General features: G+C 35.7%; 1 protein-coding gene and 2 long non-coding RNA genes across 3 annotated transcripts in view; 1 reads left to right on the top strand and 2 right to left on the bottom strand.

The window, feature by feature from the left end:
* LOC135078176 (uncharacterized protein CG43867-like) overlaps positions 1-18209 on the top strand; it is a 409623-nt gene that overhangs the window by 293436 nt on the left and 97978 nt on the right. The gene's annotated exons all lie outside the window — the stretch shown is intronic.
* Positions 7933-9953, bottom strand: LOC135077893 (uncharacterized). Its single transcript, XR_010258540.1, has 2 exons — positions 8599-9953; positions 7933-8512 (listed from the first exon to the last, which is right to left on the bottom strand). It is a non-coding gene; the product is annotated as an uncharacterized LOC135077893 (long non-coding RNA).
* Positions 11526-12794, bottom strand: LOC135077892 (uncharacterized). The gene is made up of 2 exons (XR_010258539.1): positions 12192-12794; positions 11526-12105 (listed from the first exon to the last, which is right to left on the bottom strand). It is a non-coding gene; the product is annotated as an uncharacterized LOC135077892 (long non-coding RNA).

Below are 18209 nucleotides of genomic sequence, written 5' to 3'. Positions count from 1 at the left end.
AAGGTTTTTCCTATACCTCTTGTCATTTTGCTGAAACATTCTGAAACTGACGATAAGATTGATAGGGGTTTGCCTGTCAAGATTACATGGGAATTTCATAGGAATTTTGTATTCCTTTTGATCACATTAATTATTTCTTAACTTTAATCAACAAGCAGTTTAGGGAATTGTACATTTACGGAACCAATTTTTTTTTTAAATCATGATACCAATAAGATCTGTCGTTAAATAGTAAAAACAGTAGCCGGGCAAGCCACATATAGATTCTAGACCCACATCCCTATGGCTAACATGAAAAAACTGAATGCCCTCATTCAGTTTTTTCTAGTGAAAAATAGTGCTAGCATTTTCAGGTCAAGTTATAGTTTTCCAGTTAACCCCATTTTCATATCTGATGTAACTTGACTACAATATTTACTGTTTCTATGACATAATATCTCATTATAGTTACTTACTTGACTTATGGTCCTATGTCCCCTAGATGGGGCAGAGGGCGTCCACAACAGTCCTCCATCTCGTTCGGTCTTGAGCTTCGCGCTTGATCTCGCTCCAAGTCTTGCCGATCTTCTTCGCCTCGCTACTATTTCACTTCCTTTCTTCGTTTATTTAGTTACTTCCTTGATTATTATTATTTATTTCTTGTTCGACCTACTTCGCCAATTACGCCATCTTTCATAATAAACGTACCGTAATGACATCAGCTTGAGATGGATGGCTCGGACCATAAGAAAGGTGTTACACAATAACAATGCTGACCTGCGATACGCTGTATATCTAATATTCTTCTGTGGTTAACATTTGGAGTAAATAAAAAGAAATTCATAATATTATAGTTGATAGTTGTATCGGGCTGTTAATCAGTATGGACATGTAATATGAAAGTGCGTTCATACACCGATTTGGTATCGGCAGATTTTTCATACAAATTTGAATCGGGCCCAACTATCGACCAACTAAAAGTCGCAGTCTGCGAGAAGTCTTAGGTAATTTGTACAATTTGAATAATAAATCCTTTTATTTTCTATCACATCACTGTTAAACCGTTGCGACGTTGCAAACAAACTTACCTGAGCTATCATAGCTCCAAAAATAAAACGTCATACTGCAGCAGGCTATTATAATAAACTAGAAAATAGACAAATACTACGTCTGGAAGAAATATCGGTTGCTACTACCGGCACCACGGGAATTAAGTGTTCCTATTTGTTCCGATATTGTCGATTTACCGGGGATAGAACCCCTTGGCATCGTCGATGGAGTAATTTAGATCCTTTGTGTGTGAATATAAAAGAAATATTACGATAAATATTACGTAAGGCCCTCAATTAGGATGAGCATTTTTTGAACTTAATACAACTTGCCGTGATGTCCTCGTATAGTTTTAATCTTGTAAGATAAGATTTAAACTTATCTTAGATATCAATGAGTGTTACGTGATTAAACTAAATAATTAACATTTTGCAAGTAAGTAGGTATACAAATATTGTTTTATCTTCAGCTTGAGAGATTCCTTATTTCTTAACCTCAACATTTACGGGCAGTTAATGATAGATCGCCCGGTGCTTTGTCCTGCTGGAAGCTCTTCTGGAAGGACTGGTCTTTTGTTCTAAACGTCCTGCCAGAAGATTATCGCAAGTCCTGCCCGCAGTACGCAATTTGTACGTGTTTGCTTGCTGGTCCTTCCAGCAGTACGGTGACCTTCAAATTTGAACTCATCCTCACCAGAAGTAGTAAACACTTGGTTAGTGTTTATTAAATAAAAAGTCATGTCGTAGAATCATTTTGTTTAACCAGTATTTTACTTTTCTTAATATATTATAAACTTGTTTATCTTCTTTCAACTTAACTAATAGGAACTATAATAAGGAACTTTAAATTAATTACTTTGGTACGTCACTTTGTATTAGAAATTACACCTATAACTTACAAATACACTACAAATTAAAAACAAAAACAAGAAATAAATTATAAATGTTTGATTAGGCTGGAATACTTCACATTCATTATAATATTATCGCCAAAATGTTGCCGACTCCACGCCCGGCGCGTCAAAATGTGTCGCGCGAGCGCGAACGCGCTGCCCCCGTGTATACTCGTGCGCCATCGGGCTCCGACTAACGGTTAGTCGCGTTTTTCGATCTTGGGCACTATTGGGTGAAAGAGAGAGAAACACTCTATTTTTTCGTGTAAATATGAAATTTGTACAATGTATACTTACGAAACTGTGATCTTTTAATTTTGCGTCCTACCGGAAGTACTTTAAGTCCTGCTGGCAGGACTCCGGGCGATCTATCATTAAACTGATAACTTGAACTGTCGTAGGTACATCCAAAAAACTGACAGTGTAAGTGTAATTGAATGAGAACTTACTATTTCGCACACATGGTCTTTTGGATGTAGGTACTTGAGTTCAACTCATCAATTTGACTAACCGTGTGTATCCAGCTTTATTTTAATATTTATTGCCATATTGTACACTCCCGAGCTTACACAAGTACTTAAAAGACTTAATTAATTCGAATTGAGAACCAAACAAACTGGCAGCTAACTCGTCTCAACAAAACATTTGAATTTCATATTTAGAAGTAAAACAAAACAGGATCGATTACCAATTAATATTTTACAGAAACTCAGGCTCGAACTTCTGAGTTACGAAACTCTCCCAAAATAATGAAACCACGCAAGTGAAATTCAATGGAATCGAACAATTGGGTGTTAACAAAGCAGTTTTAATGACTTACGTCATAAGAGTGAATTTCGAGTGGAATTTTGGGGGAAACTAGAAGTTTGCATCATGAGCCCAAGTTACATGGCTCGACTAAAGTCAGCTGCTCCGAAGTTTTCCTCGTGAAAATTAATCACCGTAATAATTCGTTAATATTCAATACTTCTTGTGAATTAGGTAATTCGTAGAACATCTATTATTCTTTTGTTTTTCAAAAAGGTTTAGGACTGATTTTTCAATCGTCAAATTACTTTTAACTGAAGTGTAAGTTATTTTTTATTCATAGCAAGGCAGGTATTTGACCACAATAAGCGGCACATAGACAGTTTCAGCCGTGGTTTCAGTATGGGAAATACGTCAAAATGACAAGTTTATTCTTCAGTTATAAGATATCTGACAATTGAAAAATCAGCCCTTAGTCAAGTTTTATTTTTGTTTTAGGTTTAGACAATGCAAATTAATAAGCATTTTGTTGCCTATTGAAAACAAATCACCATGAAATATTTATAATTACCTACTCTTATTTCTGTAATATCGAAGAGAAATCAATATGATTCGGTTTTCATCGCACCAACTGAGATAGTCCCAACCCTTCATAAATCAATAACGTTATCTCATAAAGACGTCCGTCCTCCCTGACCGTCAGATCTTTAATGACGCGCTGCATAGGAAATTGGGCTGGAAATTACGTGACGCGACCGGAGGTGACGTCACTGAGCGCGTTGCGAACTAGCCAATCACAGCGATTCAATTACTTGGCTCGCGTTAATCCGATTTGATCGTTTGCTAACACATGTAATGTTGTTTGCAGGTACGAACGATGGGTGTTTGGACGCTCGCACTATGGGTAAGAAGTAGCTATAGATTTGCAGAAGGGACATAAAACAAATTCTAACGAAAATATTTATGTTGTGTACAAAAGTATCTACTTACTTATCTCTATTAAAATTAATCAAACAACAGAAAATTATATTTATGTCATGAAACTACATTAATGTGGGATCAAGACTGAAACAAGTTTTGCCCGTGGAAAAGGTTTATTGTCTTCTTCAATAACTTTTACAAAAACTACACTCTTCTTATCGTTCTATAACGGCATCTTTTAGCAACTCACTAACCATTCCTCAGTCATACATTCCTATCGTTTATTCATCGTTAGCCTCACTTACTCCATACGTTCCATTCCACATAAATGACATCATTATCATCATTTCAGTCACTCCTGTGACTGAAACGTCCACTGGCCTCTCCCAATGACTTCCACATCGCCCGGTTGGTAGCCCGATTTTTATCAACCGACTTCAAAAAAAGGAGGAGGTTCTCAATTCGACCCGTATGTTTTTTTTTTTTTTTTTTTTTCTATGTTTGTTACGCGATAACTCTGCCAATTATGAACCGATTTGAACAAATCTTTTTTCAGCGTATAGGTAATACCTCAAGGGTGGTCCCATTTAAATTTAATAATAAAAAAAACAACCCCCAAGGGTGGAAAATTGGGGATGACCTTTTTTATACGCAATATCTTCGCCGATTATGAACCAATTTGAACGATTATTTTTTTGTTGAATAGGTATTATCAAAAGGGTGGTTTCATGCGAATTTGAAGAAAATATTTCACCCCCAAGGGTGGAAAATTGGGGATGAACTTTTTTATAATATACATTAAGAATATGGTCTCAATGTATACTGCAGGCACCTTCAGTGGTAACATCAAGGTAATAATTAGTTAACTAAAAAGCAAGAAAAAAGTTAAATTTTATAAAAAAAAATAAAACCTTGATACTTCTGGAGTCGGTGCCAAGATTATGAAACATGTAAAGTTTGCCTGCACCGACTCCAAAAGTATCAATCATGGTATACCTACATAAATATTAATAATTCGTCCTAATAAATAAGTAGGTAATTAGTAATTATTATTCTACTTTTTTTTTAGTGTAGGTTTTTTGGAGTCGGTTTTATTTTTTTTTATAATTTTACAAATTACTTTACGTTTTGTAACATTTTTTTTGACAGTTTGTTATATGGTTTGACTGTACCATGTGCATCGTGCTGTTTGTACGAGCACAACGACAAAAACTTCCAATCCAAACATTTTACACGTAATCCGTTTGAAATCGCCATTAGTACCGTCCCACTTATTTCATTAAGGCTTGGTATTTCTGCTAAAGTAGGTATTTCGTGCTGTCAAAATCTGCGCGCTCAATACTTCGCCGAAGACAGCGCGCCAAAGAGCTCTCGCGGCTACACAGTATAGAAATACGCAGTTGGTTAGGTTAGGTTGACTTCCTTCCGTTCAAGCGTCACACTCACAGCACTTTCTAATACAAATCATATCCAAGTGATACAAATTAAAACAACTTTCAAAATTTTTGGGAATATATTTTAGAATCGAATAAATATAGAATATAACTGCCAATGCAAACACGGTTCAAAGAGGCGTGGCGTCACCCGACCTTCCGGAAGTTCCGCGCCGGCTAAAAGAATTTCAAGATTACGTCACCCGACCTATCGGTAGATCCTCGGGAGCTTGAGCGATTGGAAAAACATTTTATGATCAGTTACTCGTAGTAGCGATTATTTAGAGCTTGGATAATAAATTATAGTTGTTGCAATTCACAAAGCTTTGCATGTGGTTAATTACATTAATCAGTACACCCATCAATTTTGTTCAGTCTTTTTGTTTAATAATAAATAAAAATATCATACTAAAATGGCATACATATTTGTTTGTATTGGTCTGGGTGTTTTCTTTCCATAATTTATGTATAACGTATGTACGGGGCTCTGTATCGAAAATCACTATGAGCAATGAGCATCACACACTGTTACCTGGAGTGCATTACCGCAGCAAAATTTTTATAAATGTTGTGCTTTAGAGAGTCGAGAGTATAGCAGATAATTAGTCCATCGTGAGCAGAAATTTGTCCACTAATAGCAAAATTCGTTCAAATTGTAGTTTTAAAGTTATTGGCTAGAAGATTCTTTTATCTTGCAGCTTAGACCTTTAGCTACAGACCTTAGACAGTATTTTTGAAACATTCTTACGCATGGTGGAGGAAGGGACGCTCTAGAGCAGTGGTTTTTAACCGGTGGTCCGCGGACCACTGGTGGTCCCTGGAGGCATTCCAAGTGGTCCACGATGTGCACTTGCACACCTTGGTCAAAACCACTTTTAACTGATTTTTGCAGTCAAACTGGCTTTGACCGATTATGAGGTGGTCCCTGACAAGACAGAAATTTAGTCCCTCATGACTTAAAGGTTAAGCACCACTGCTCTAGAGACTCAAAACTACAAGGATACACATGAACTCCAGTTTTAAATCCGTTGATATCTGCTGCATCTGCCATGTTTTTGGCTATAAGATTCTTCTATCTTACGGCTTACACCTTTAGCTACAGACCTTAGACAGTATTTTTGTGAAAATTCTTACGCATGGTAGAGGAAGGGACGCTCTAGACACTCAAGTCTACAAGGAGTCACATCAACTCAAGTTTTAAATCCGTTGACATCTGCTGCATCTGCCATCTTTTTGGGTAGAAGATTCTTCCATCTTGCAGCGTAGACCTTTAGCTACAGACCTTAGACAGTATTTTTTTGAAAATTCTTACGCATGGTGGAGGAAGGGACGCTCTAGACACTCAAGTCTACAAGGAGTCATATGAACTCCAGTTTTAAATCCGTTGACATCTGCTGCATCTGCCATCTTTTTGGGTAGAAGATTCTTCCATCTTGCAGCTTAGACCTTTAGCTACAGACCTTAGACAGTATTTTTGAAACATTCTTACGCATGGTGGAGGAAGGGACGCTCTAGAGACTCAAGTCTACAAGGAGTCATATGAACTCCAGTTTTAAATCCGTTGACATCTACTGCATCTGCCATCTTTTTGGCTAGAAGATTCTTCTATCTTACAGCTTAGACCTTTAACAACAGACCTTAGACAGTATTTTTTATTATTTATTTGTGTCAATGTGCTCTTCTAAAGAGTGTAAGACGATTGTATGTAGGTACTATTAAAATGTAATTTAAACTCATTGGCTTTGTCTCATATTTAAGGAATTTACTATGTATCATGAGTAGAGTCTTCGTTTAAAAGGATGCGAACGATTTAAATTTCAATAGGTAGACAAAATTGATAATTCTTAATTATCAAAAATTTAAGCTTTCTCCAGTAACACTGATATTATTATACTGTGACTCATCAAAGTCATCATTGTCAAAAATATTGACAAATCGCGAACTGTCACGGCCAAAAAACTGACACGCGTCCGTCCTCCGTAAGCGCCACCGCGCGACTGATTGAGATTGTCCAAGCCGTCATGGACGATTTTTTCCACATTTTTTAACATAGTAACTAAATAAGACGCAATATAAAAATTTCATCCGTTAAAAGCCCTCAAGTTATTTCTGAACTTTAGTTTAGTAAAAGATTTAGAATCTCAAATCGCTTATTTTAAAAATAAAACCATAAATAGAAAACGAATAGAGGTAACTTTGGGAATATATTCTATCGAGTCAACTTCATCAAATCGTGTTTCCATCCGTTAATAGCCCTAGAAAATATCCTCAACTATGCCCAATAAAAATCTTAGCCTTTAATTTTACTGTTTAGTACCTCAAAAATGAAAAATGAAAACCTCATTTTCGCCATTTTCTCTGCTACCCGGCCTTAAGGGCCACTTCACACCGCACGTGCGTGCACTCTGAACAAGGATGACAACTTTACAATTTTATATTATTTAACTTGCTTTGCTTCGTGTAAGCAAAACATGACTGAACATTTTTCTGTGTAACATCTGTATATACCGTGTTTTAAGCAAATAAATGTATTCTTATTCTTAACCGAATTCAAAAAAGGAACTTCGATTATTTGGACCACAGATGAAGGTGGTTTGCTTATGAACTGATTTAAAAAACAACTTTTGATTAAAAGGAAAGTTAAAGCCCTTTTTAATTTTATGAAAATCAACTTACAGGTTCAATTTTAAAACCCAAGTAACTGGAAAAACTTGCGGAATTCGCTTTTCTGTTGCAAGAAAAGATTTTTTCCTGGCGGCTTGGTGACTGGAATTGAACCGCCACCGGTGCAGACGGAGAAGATGGTGAATTGTCTGCACGTGAAAAAAGAGGTTGTCCGGCTTGCAGAAATTTATATAAGTTACCGTTCCTTGTGTGTAATTAGAAAAATGTAAATAAAACAGCTCCCTCTCAATTGACACAATTTATTTTTATCTCGTATGCTCGTATAAAGTTAACAATTACGATATTATAATAACTACTGTAATAGTGCCAATCTCAAGGGATTCAGGGTCGTTAATTAGGTTCGGTTTGGTGAATATTATTGCCACTACAAATTTCTTAAAACTCAGCCTAAATATTAAAAGACTCTACTAGTTAAGATAACTGCGCGATGTCAGGTCGGAAAGACTCCTACTTGAAGGATGGAAAAGTGGGTACCTTGGAAGCCATGCGGTTATAAGCCGTTACCCTGAACGTTCCTCTCTTCTTCCGGGGTCCAACGGGTCTCGCACACTTTTAGGTTACAAGCAGCGTCCTCCACGGCCTCAAGCGTGCAGTGCCAGATGAAGCTCTTGCATCTCTTTGACAGGAAAGCGTTCAAACTCTTGCAGAGACAGAGGTTTGATGACAAGGAGGAAATGCGAAGAGATCAGCAGTTCAGAAAGGAGTAATAATTATAGAAATCAATATGAAATATTGAAATATCTAAAATATGAAATGTAAAATCGTAAAATATGAAATATAAAATATAAAATTTGAAATCCCGCATCTGAAACGAAAAATACACTGTCAGCATCACATGTGGAACGTGGCATGAGGTTATGAAAAACCCCGCAATGGGAAAGAAATACTTACGAAGGCTGTTCACTAATTTGAGCTTCGCTCGCAGCCCTCAGCAACCCAATACCCTCATCCGAATAGAATTTAGGGAATTTCTGAAAGAAACCATCACATAAAATACCACGTACTGGAATACGAAAAATATCAATCACGAAAAAATAAATAAATTCTCCGACGGGAACTTACCTCATGTGTGATTATTTTAAATTATATTATGAAATTATCGTGGATGCATTCTGCAACACACGATTTAAAACACAGGGGATTACATCCCCGAAAATAATAAAATTGCGGTTGCGCAAGATCGACCAAAATTCCAAAGTGATTTGACAGCTCAACTGACAGCCTGCGAGTCATCGACATCGCAAGACGTTTCGTTTCGCCGCTTAGGTAAAAAGCAAATACTAATAAAAACCATGATGAAAACAATCTCCTGAACACTGAAAATATTCTATTAAAAAATAGAATAATCAAAACAAAAACATTAGGAAATGTTTCAATAAAATATATTTGAATTGACTGAGCAAAAAGCGCCATCTATTGCAAATTAATTCAATATCACGCCAATAGATGTCGCTAGTGGTATCCTAAATCCAAATATCCAGTAAGAAACTAAATTTGTGAAAAACAGCAAAACTGCAACGCTACAATACCCTCCCCCCTAGACATTCGCACGGAGAAAGAATCTGAGCTGCCCTCAGCGAACTACAAACTGAAAAAGAAAAAAAAATGTGTCTAAACGCAGAAAGACCTCAAAAAAAAAAACGTTCCAGCAGAAACTTCAACTGAAAAAAAAAATCGAGAAAACAAACAACGAGTTGTAGGGTATGCTGACATAACAGGAACAAAAACAAACTGACTTTTCACTAAGCAAAACAAACCAGATGAAAACCAACTACCAGGACTGATGTTCTTCAAACCTAAAACAATCTCTGCTGTCCGAGCATAAATGAAACCCAACACTAACATACAGTCATCTTTCATACCTCTCTTTCATACCTGTAAGCATCAGTTTCAAATTATACTGCTTGCCACCTGCATTCAAAATTCCCCATAGAGTCCCAACTGTGAACCAGTGGTACTCGAATCCCCAGTAACGTTGTAAGGCTATTTCGGCCATTACGAACATATTTTCTGGAATAGCCATCCAGTGGGCCCTAGGGAAAGTGTATATTTCAACACATGTCATCCCTAGAAAAAATGTCTGGGTTAAAAACCACAGAACAAAAATGTCGCTGGCCACAATATAAATTGGACGTCATCGCAACAAAACACAAAACACAGGGAATAGTGCATAGAAGCACATGATGTCATCCCTGGAAAAGACAAAACAAACGAGGCATGTATATAGGAGATACATAGCACTCAAACAAAACTAAACAAAAAACACAGAGATAAAATCTCTGGAAAAAAATTTCTGAACTATAAGTTACAGAATAAAGCACCGAGGCTAGTAAGTATGTGACAGTTACCCGACAACTCGATTGTGTCCTAAGAAAAAAATTTTTGCTATAAAACAATCTATCAAATTCCCAACAGAAAAACTACACAATACGATTGTGTCCAAAAAAAAAAAAAAACTAAACTCATAAGTTAGTTACCAAAGGAAAGTACCTACCTACCCAGAAATAAAAAAATCCTAAGTCCTAAGACTGAGAACCTTGGCATAACAATAATTTAAAAAAAAAAAAATTCCTTAAAGAAGGTAGCCTAATAAAATTATTTTTGAAAAAAAAAAAAACTGTGGCAAAAATATTTTCCAAAAGTTAGTTGAAAATTTATTATTATTTATACAAATTTTAGAGAATGGCACTTTACTAAGAATTAATAACTTTGAATTGTTATCACTATCAAAACAATAATCAATTAGCTAAGTTATTCCCGTATAAAAATTAACAAGTTAGTAAGTGTACCCACAAACAACTCACTAGCCAGTAATAACATTATGTACCAAACCTTATAATACACTGCAGTATAATGCCTAAATAACTAATAGGAATATCTGCCACAAGTTATCAAAATTAAGCCAAATTAAATTAATTAAAGGTTATAATATTATGCTAACATTATGTAATACAAAGTAATGTGTACTAAGTAACATGAAATAAAAGTTATATGTCCATGGTGACACAAAAGCAATTTGTTACCTTAGTACATAAACAACGTTAAAGTTATCAGTTAGCATTATGTAACAAAACATCCGGGTAGGCACTTTAAAATACATTATGTACTCACTTATTATGAGTACAAATTAATAAACACTAAAATTAAAATTAAAACTGTGTTTGTCTTGTATGAAAAAACAAAATAATTAAAGTAAGTAACTAAAAGTTATAAGCTATAAAGCCCAAAAGCAATGTAGGTATAAAATAAATATAACCTAACAAAAAAAATGTTACTTACTTGTCCCAACATAATGTAAAAAATAAGAGTTGCAACACAAAAAATATGTAACCTAACATCATGTAAACTAACCTCATATAGAGTAGTACGCTCTGTTATAATGGTTAACATAATAATATGTAAGTTGACATCCTAAATAAAAAAAATTATGTGGGCATCACAAATAAAATAAACAACAAAAAATAACAAGACAAACAACAGCACACACATGAGAGATTCCCTAATAAAATTTATTAAACAATAAAATAGAAGTGTATGAGCGGATAGTCAGCACACAATGTTGCTTCTATTATTGGCTTTCCACCCATAAACTTCATAAAAAAAAATGTGGCAATAATAAACATCAAAAGATGGGCGCCACTGCAAGAAAGGATTTTTTCCTGGCGGCTTGGTGACTGGAATTGAACCGCCACCGGTGCAGACGGAGAAGATGGTGAATTGTCTGCACGTGAAAAAAGAGGTTGTCCGGCTTGCAGAAATTTATATAAGTTACCGTTCCTTGTGTGTAATTAGAAAAATGTAAATAAAACAGCTCCCTCTCAATTGACACAATTTATTTTTATCTCGTATGCTCGTATAAAGTTAACAATTACGATATTATAATAACTACTGTAATAGTGCCAATCTCAAGGGATTCAGGGTCGTTAATTAGGTTCGGTTTGGTGAATATTATTGCCACTACAAATTTCTTAAAACTCAGCCTAAATATTAAAAGACTCTACTAGTTAAGATAACTGCGCGATGTCAGGTCGGAAAGACTCCTACTTGAAGGATGGAAAAGTGGGTACCTTGGAAGCCATGCGGTTATAAGCCGTTACCCTGAACGTTCCTCTCTTCTTCCGGGGTCCAACGGGTCTCGCACACTTTTAGGTTACAAGCAGCGTCCTCCACGGCCTCAAGCGTGCAGTGCCAGATGAAGCTCTTGCATCTCTTTGACAGGAAAGCGTTCAAACTCTTGCAGAGACAGAGGTTTGATGACAAGGAGGAAATGCGAAGAGATCAGCAGTTCAGAAAGGAGTAATAATTATAGAAATCAATATGAAATATTGAAATATCTAAAATATGAAATGTAAAATCGTAAAATATGAAATATAAAATATAAAATTTGAAATCCCGCATCTGAAACGAAAAATACACTGTCAGCATCACATGTGGAACGTGGCATGAGGTTATGAAAAACCCCGCAATGGGAAAGAAATACTTACGAAGGCTGTTCACTAATTTGAGCTTCGCTCGCAGCCCTCAGCAACCCAATACCCTCATCCGAATAGAATTTAGGGAATTTCTGAAAGAAACCATCACATAAAATACCACGTACTGGAATACGAAAAATATCAATCACGAAAAAATAAATAAATTCTCCGACGGGAACTTACCTCATGTGTGATTATTTTAAATTATATTATGAAATTATCGTGGATGCATTCTGCAACACACGATTTAAAACACAGGGGATTACATCCCCGAAAATAATAAAATTGCGGTTGCGCAAGATCGACCAAAATTCCAAAGTGATTTGACAGCTCAACTGACAGCCTGCGAGTCATCGACATCGCAAGACGTTTCGTTTCGCCGCTTAGGTAAAAAGCAAATACTAATAAAAACCATGATGAAAACAATCTCCTGAACACTGAAAATATTCTATTAAAAAATAGAATAATCAAAACAAAAACATTAGGAAATGTTTCAATAAAATATATTTGAATTGACTGAGCAAAAAGCGCCATCTATTGCAAATTAATTCAATATCACGCCAATAGATGTCGCTAGTGGTATCCTAAATCCAAATATCCAGTAAGAAACTAAATTTGTGAAAAACAGCAAAACTGCAACGCTACACTGTGACATTTGAGAGGCGTTTATGGTTATTGTTACAGTTAACAATAATTAGTTGAAATTAATGAATATTTTATTACACAGTTGTTATGTTATAATTTATAATACCTTCACTTATTTCTTGCGAATTAAAACTTCTGTTGAAAATATTATTTAAGCTGATAACCCTGGCCCCGAACAGAGAGCCGCTCTCAGAGGCTGTTATTAAATTTTCGCGAACGTATGTCGCTTTGGCAGCTTTTATGGCGACTGTCTTCTATAGCAGCACAAGGAACGCCCGTGGCTTTGTCTGCGTCAAATGGGTAGAAAGAACGGAGATAATTGGGCTGAGTGTGTCAGAACTGTACATATTTACTTGTCTTATGCCCGTTTTCACCATCAATCCCTAATTTAAGTGACCCCTTTGAAAACAAAATTCCTGTCATTTTGTTCCCATAGGGTCACTTAAAAATTAGGGATTGATGGTGAAAACGGGCATTATTCCAGTTTCTAAGTAGTTCAATTTGTGGATATGATCCCAATATGTGTCCAGTATTTTTTATTTTGTGTGTAATTTTTTCCAATGTAACACAATATTAAAGATTTTAAGATATCTGGACTACTTCCATGACAATTTAGATTACGTTGTTAAACAATTGACAGACTATAGTAGCGGCTTATAAAGACCCACGCGATAAAAAAAAACAAAGATTTCGCAAACTCTGTCTCAAAACCTATCAGTCTAATACACAGTTGGATTAAATTTTAAAACTCGTATACAATTCCAACCGCTAATACCTCGAATAAAAAGAGCACTTTGCATTCTCCTCGACACAAAATGAGCAGCTTAAACCTATTTCTCTAGCCACAAAAGAGCTTGATACCAAGTCCGACCGGTATAGCACTCCCGTGCTCCTGTAATAAACACGGTATTGCGAATTCAGCTCACAAGCGTGCTTGAAAATTTTCAGCCATTCCCAGAAAATAGTTTTCCTTAAACCCTCGAAGACAAATAAGGGATTGCAGCGATTTGATGGGCCCCGCTTTATTTGAACTCCATTCAAGGTGTATTGAGTTGATCATTTTTATTGAATGCGCTGTTTTGTTCATTGTCAGCGTGTTTGCAATAGTAGAAGTTTATTATTGACATAACAAAAAAGGGATTGGACTATTTCTTTTGTTCTTACAAGAGGAAAATGTTTTCGTATAACAAAACGTGTTTGCGAAATAATTGGATACGAATTTCATTTTAGATACATAGGTACGGAACTTAAGTACTATTACAGGATTAGAGCTTTCAAGAAGAGAGCGTATCTTCACCTTAAAGGCGTGTCACATAAAAAAAAACTTAGCACAAAAGCGCGCGGAGTCGCCCGCTCGCGTCCCTCTAATCTGACGTTTCTAGTGTGACAATGACAGTACTCAGTACCTACATAGTTACCGAGTTAATGGATGTTGAGGCGACTTCTGAAAAAAAAATGTCTCAAAACCATAAAATTAAAAATGATTGTTTTGTCGGTTCATCCTAGTCCATCTTATTTCTCGTCACAGACCGATTCTGACAAGATTTGCGGTCGGTCAGTCCGTTGACATTCCATATTCTGCTAGTTTATACCCTTGATAAATTCTCTTTGACACGCCGAGGAGAAAATTCGGCGGCCTACATCGCACAAAGGATAACGTGGCGATCCGTGACCGGACTGTAGTGTAGTGTAGTGGTCACACTTGACGAATTTAATTGAAATCTTGCAAGTGTTTGTTGGAAATAAGTCGACTATTGTATGGTTGGAAGTGGTGAAGTAAAACAACTGAACTTCAATTTATAGGAGTGTATCATGCAATCAAGGTTCAATCAAATCAATAAAATAGTAATGTAATACCAGCAACAGCTTCTCTTTCTACAAGAACACTTCATTGTAAGCCTGAAGACCTAAATATTTTTCAGTTTATTAAATCTAAAAAAATATATTTTTAGTTCGAAATCATTAAAATTAATTATTTAGTCAAGACATGTTAAAAAAATTACGTCATACGTTTGCAAAACGAAACAAATAAAAAAGAGAATAGCGTTTTAACAGGAACTTTCCATCACCAATACCGATGTGTTTTGACAAACGCAAGTGTTAACCCAAACGTCAAGTAGTTAAAACGTCAAACTTTTGGTTAGCCCTATAAACCCCGATGAAACCACTGTAACCGCTGCAATATCCATGCGAACCACTTCAGTTACGGTCCTATCGGGCACCTAATAGGTGTTTTACAGCATCGAGCTGTAAAAAGGCGCCATTATTCCATGCTTTATAACCCCGTAAAGTTTATAATAAACGACCAGCGGTAAAATGGCAGTAAACTCTTCATATTGCGTGCGAGTCCCACACTTATGATTTCGGATCGATAGTTTATGAAACGAATGTTTGCTTATATTAAAATTGAATCCAATGAAATGATTTGAATTTCATTTGGTTTTGATTCCAATTAGATTCTAGTCAAAAATGGGATCAAAGAGTAGATTCCAATTTAATACAGAAATCTGACCTAATTACTATGAAATAGAAATAAATTCCCGCAGCAATTAAAGGATTTAAATATAGTAATTGATGCCAATTACTTCATTTTTCCTTTGGTAAAATAGAAAGGCATTCTGCTGCAAAAGAGATTAAATGACATGATGATGACAATCAGACTTTTAAGGTAACCAAACGTGCTTTAAGTATTTTATTTAGCTATACAAAATACATTTTTAATCAAGCATATGTTTGAATCCCACAATTCTTGAATATTGTAAAACATGGCGACCCAGGACGTATTAAAGCGCAGATTTATATTTGACACGCGCCGCCTGAGAGCGGGTTTGCATTTTAACGCCCGGTATTACACGGGGTATTAGTCCGCCCGCACACTGAAGACTTTAGATTTAAGGCTAAACTATTTCAATAATATTTTATCGGCTCTACCCATTTGTTAAAAAGTCTGCAATATGAATAGAATCGAAAAATGTATGAGATAGATGATTTCGCTTCAAAAATCAGACAGGTTGAGTTGCACCATCTTACTTTAACAGTAACTATAACCATAATTGGTGTTTTTGTATGGAGTTTGACCTCTTTTGTAATTAAAAGATGGTGCAATCCAGCCTTAATCTTGTTAAAAATCTTAATATGTGACCAAGACCTTAATCCAACCTATGTAGTTCTCCGCTAAATATACCCCTCGCGTATTGGATGTATCTTACATCAAATTTATTTATTTTTAATACAGCTCTAGTTTCAGATATTTATATTTTTTATTTAGTTCTCTATTTTAACAGACAGTGACCGATTTTCATGATTGTTTAAAATTAAATAAAAATATCATTAACTTGCGACTTTAATCCATCACTTTTATCCGTAAGTGTGCGGTGGGCGCTCGATTATTTATTTAACACCCGCAATGCCGCTGCTCTGATGGATCGGACGGGACCTCTAAATTGAAATAATGAATTGAAAGCCTTTAATGAACAGTAAGGTGTCGCTACATAAGTTATTAATAAGGTAGAGTTAATTTTAAATAAAAGCCATTTCTCTTCAGTTTCCTTTACTGAAGGCGAGAAAAGTTTAAATAAGGCAGGTGTCCTTTTTTAATCTCAATTTTCTTTTAAAATTTATTTTACTTCTGTTAAAAAATAACACTATTCCGCACGTGTAATAATGTAAAATTCGTTAAAGCACTTCTCTTCTTTCACACTGCTGCGACTCTTGCATAGCCAGGATCTACAGACAGATTCTACAGCATGACTGCCACTATAAAAACCGAAACTAGAAACCTAAGGCTGGGTTACATTAACTGTAACAAACGTCAAAAGTCTGCCAAACTTCATAAAAACAACGGATGGGTCACGGTTAAAGTAAAGGTTAGCCAAATGTCTCGTGCAGGTAAAGAAAAATATTTCTATAACCCAAAACAACCCAAAACTTGCCTCTACATAATTGGAAACAACCACAAACATCCAATATCCACCATCGGATACAAGATTAATCCACCGTCAAAACACTTCGAAAACATCCTGTCAAAACCTCCCAGCGATAGGCATATTTTTATTATCGTCCCTCAAAACGAACCCAATCATAACATCAAAGGCGCCGGCGACTCGATCCCTCTGTCTTGAAAATCAACCTTGTTAAAAATTTATCTCAACCCCCCAAATCGGATATGGTAACGCGATCTTATGATCTGAAAAGAAAGCCCGAAGGTTCGACAGGGAAAGGGTTAATGTTGTTTCCATTTATTGAATTGTAACCCTTCCAAAGTTTTGACTAAATTTAAATATCCTACTAATATTGTAAATGCAAAAATTTGGATGTCTGCATGTCTGGATGCTGGATGGATGTTTGTTACTCTTTCACGCAAAAACTACTGAACAAATGTTGATGAAACTTCACAGTATTATTGTTTATAGCCCAGAATAACATATAGGCTATAATTTATGACCATCTGTGACAAAATAAATTTCACGCGAGTGAAGCCGCGGGCATAGCTAGTGTAATGATAAATTACTTAACCCTTTACCTACGGGGCCCTTGGAAACCAAAGTCGCCTCTCAATACGGGGTATTTTAACCTATAAAATTGTTTGCTCCACTTTACATCAAGATATTTTAAAAAGTATGAGGCTTGCGGTATTGAAATTTGGAATATTATATTTTGCAACTAATGTAGTTTCATAATTACAAGCGCATTTTACACTTAATTTGCAATTTTATTGTTTTTTTGTCGTAAACCGTGATTTAGTATTGGCTTTGCTAAAATAACAATAGATGCCACCCGTATTGAGAAGTGACTTTTGACTTGGCAACTATATGTGCCTCCCGTAGGTAAGAGGTTAAGCTATCACACCAATTTTCTAGCCTCAAACTAATCTAGGTGATTAGATAAAGAATAAATATGAACACTTTGACTGCATGTGAGACCTAGCTAAGATTAATAATTTACATTTAATTAGCGAAACTGCAAGATCGTGAATAAACTAAAAGGTCTGTCCGTCTAACATAATAACTACCCTAACAGATATAGGTGTACTCCTAGGTATTAAGATTTAATTTCAATATGAGAATAAACTCAAACTTATAAATAATGTTATTACAGCGATAGAACACATATTTTTTTACTTATGTAAAAATATTGTTATTTTGACATGTCAAAGTATAAAGTACTGGCTGTAACTTTGTGCTACGAATACATAATGTACTTCATACGTATGTAAGTATGTACTTCAAAACATGCTACGAATTCTACGAATGCTACGAATCTCGTAGTCAGTAGTCATTGTTGTAGGCGACTACGAACGCTACGCTTTCTGTTGAAAAGCGACTTTCACAGTTAGGTAGACCGATATTTCTGCCCATAACATCTCACCAGGTTCCTCAGTTACTC

Source organism: Ostrinia nubilalis, chromosome 14 (genome assembly GCF_963855985.1).
Source record: "Ostrinia nubilalis chromosome 14, ilOstNubi1.1, whole genome shotgun sequence".
NCBI classification, from domain to species: domain Eukaryota; kingdom Metazoa; phylum Arthropoda; class Insecta; order Lepidoptera; family Crambidae; genus Ostrinia; species Ostrinia nubilalis.
This window is presented reverse-complemented; position numbering and strand designations above follow the sequence as displayed.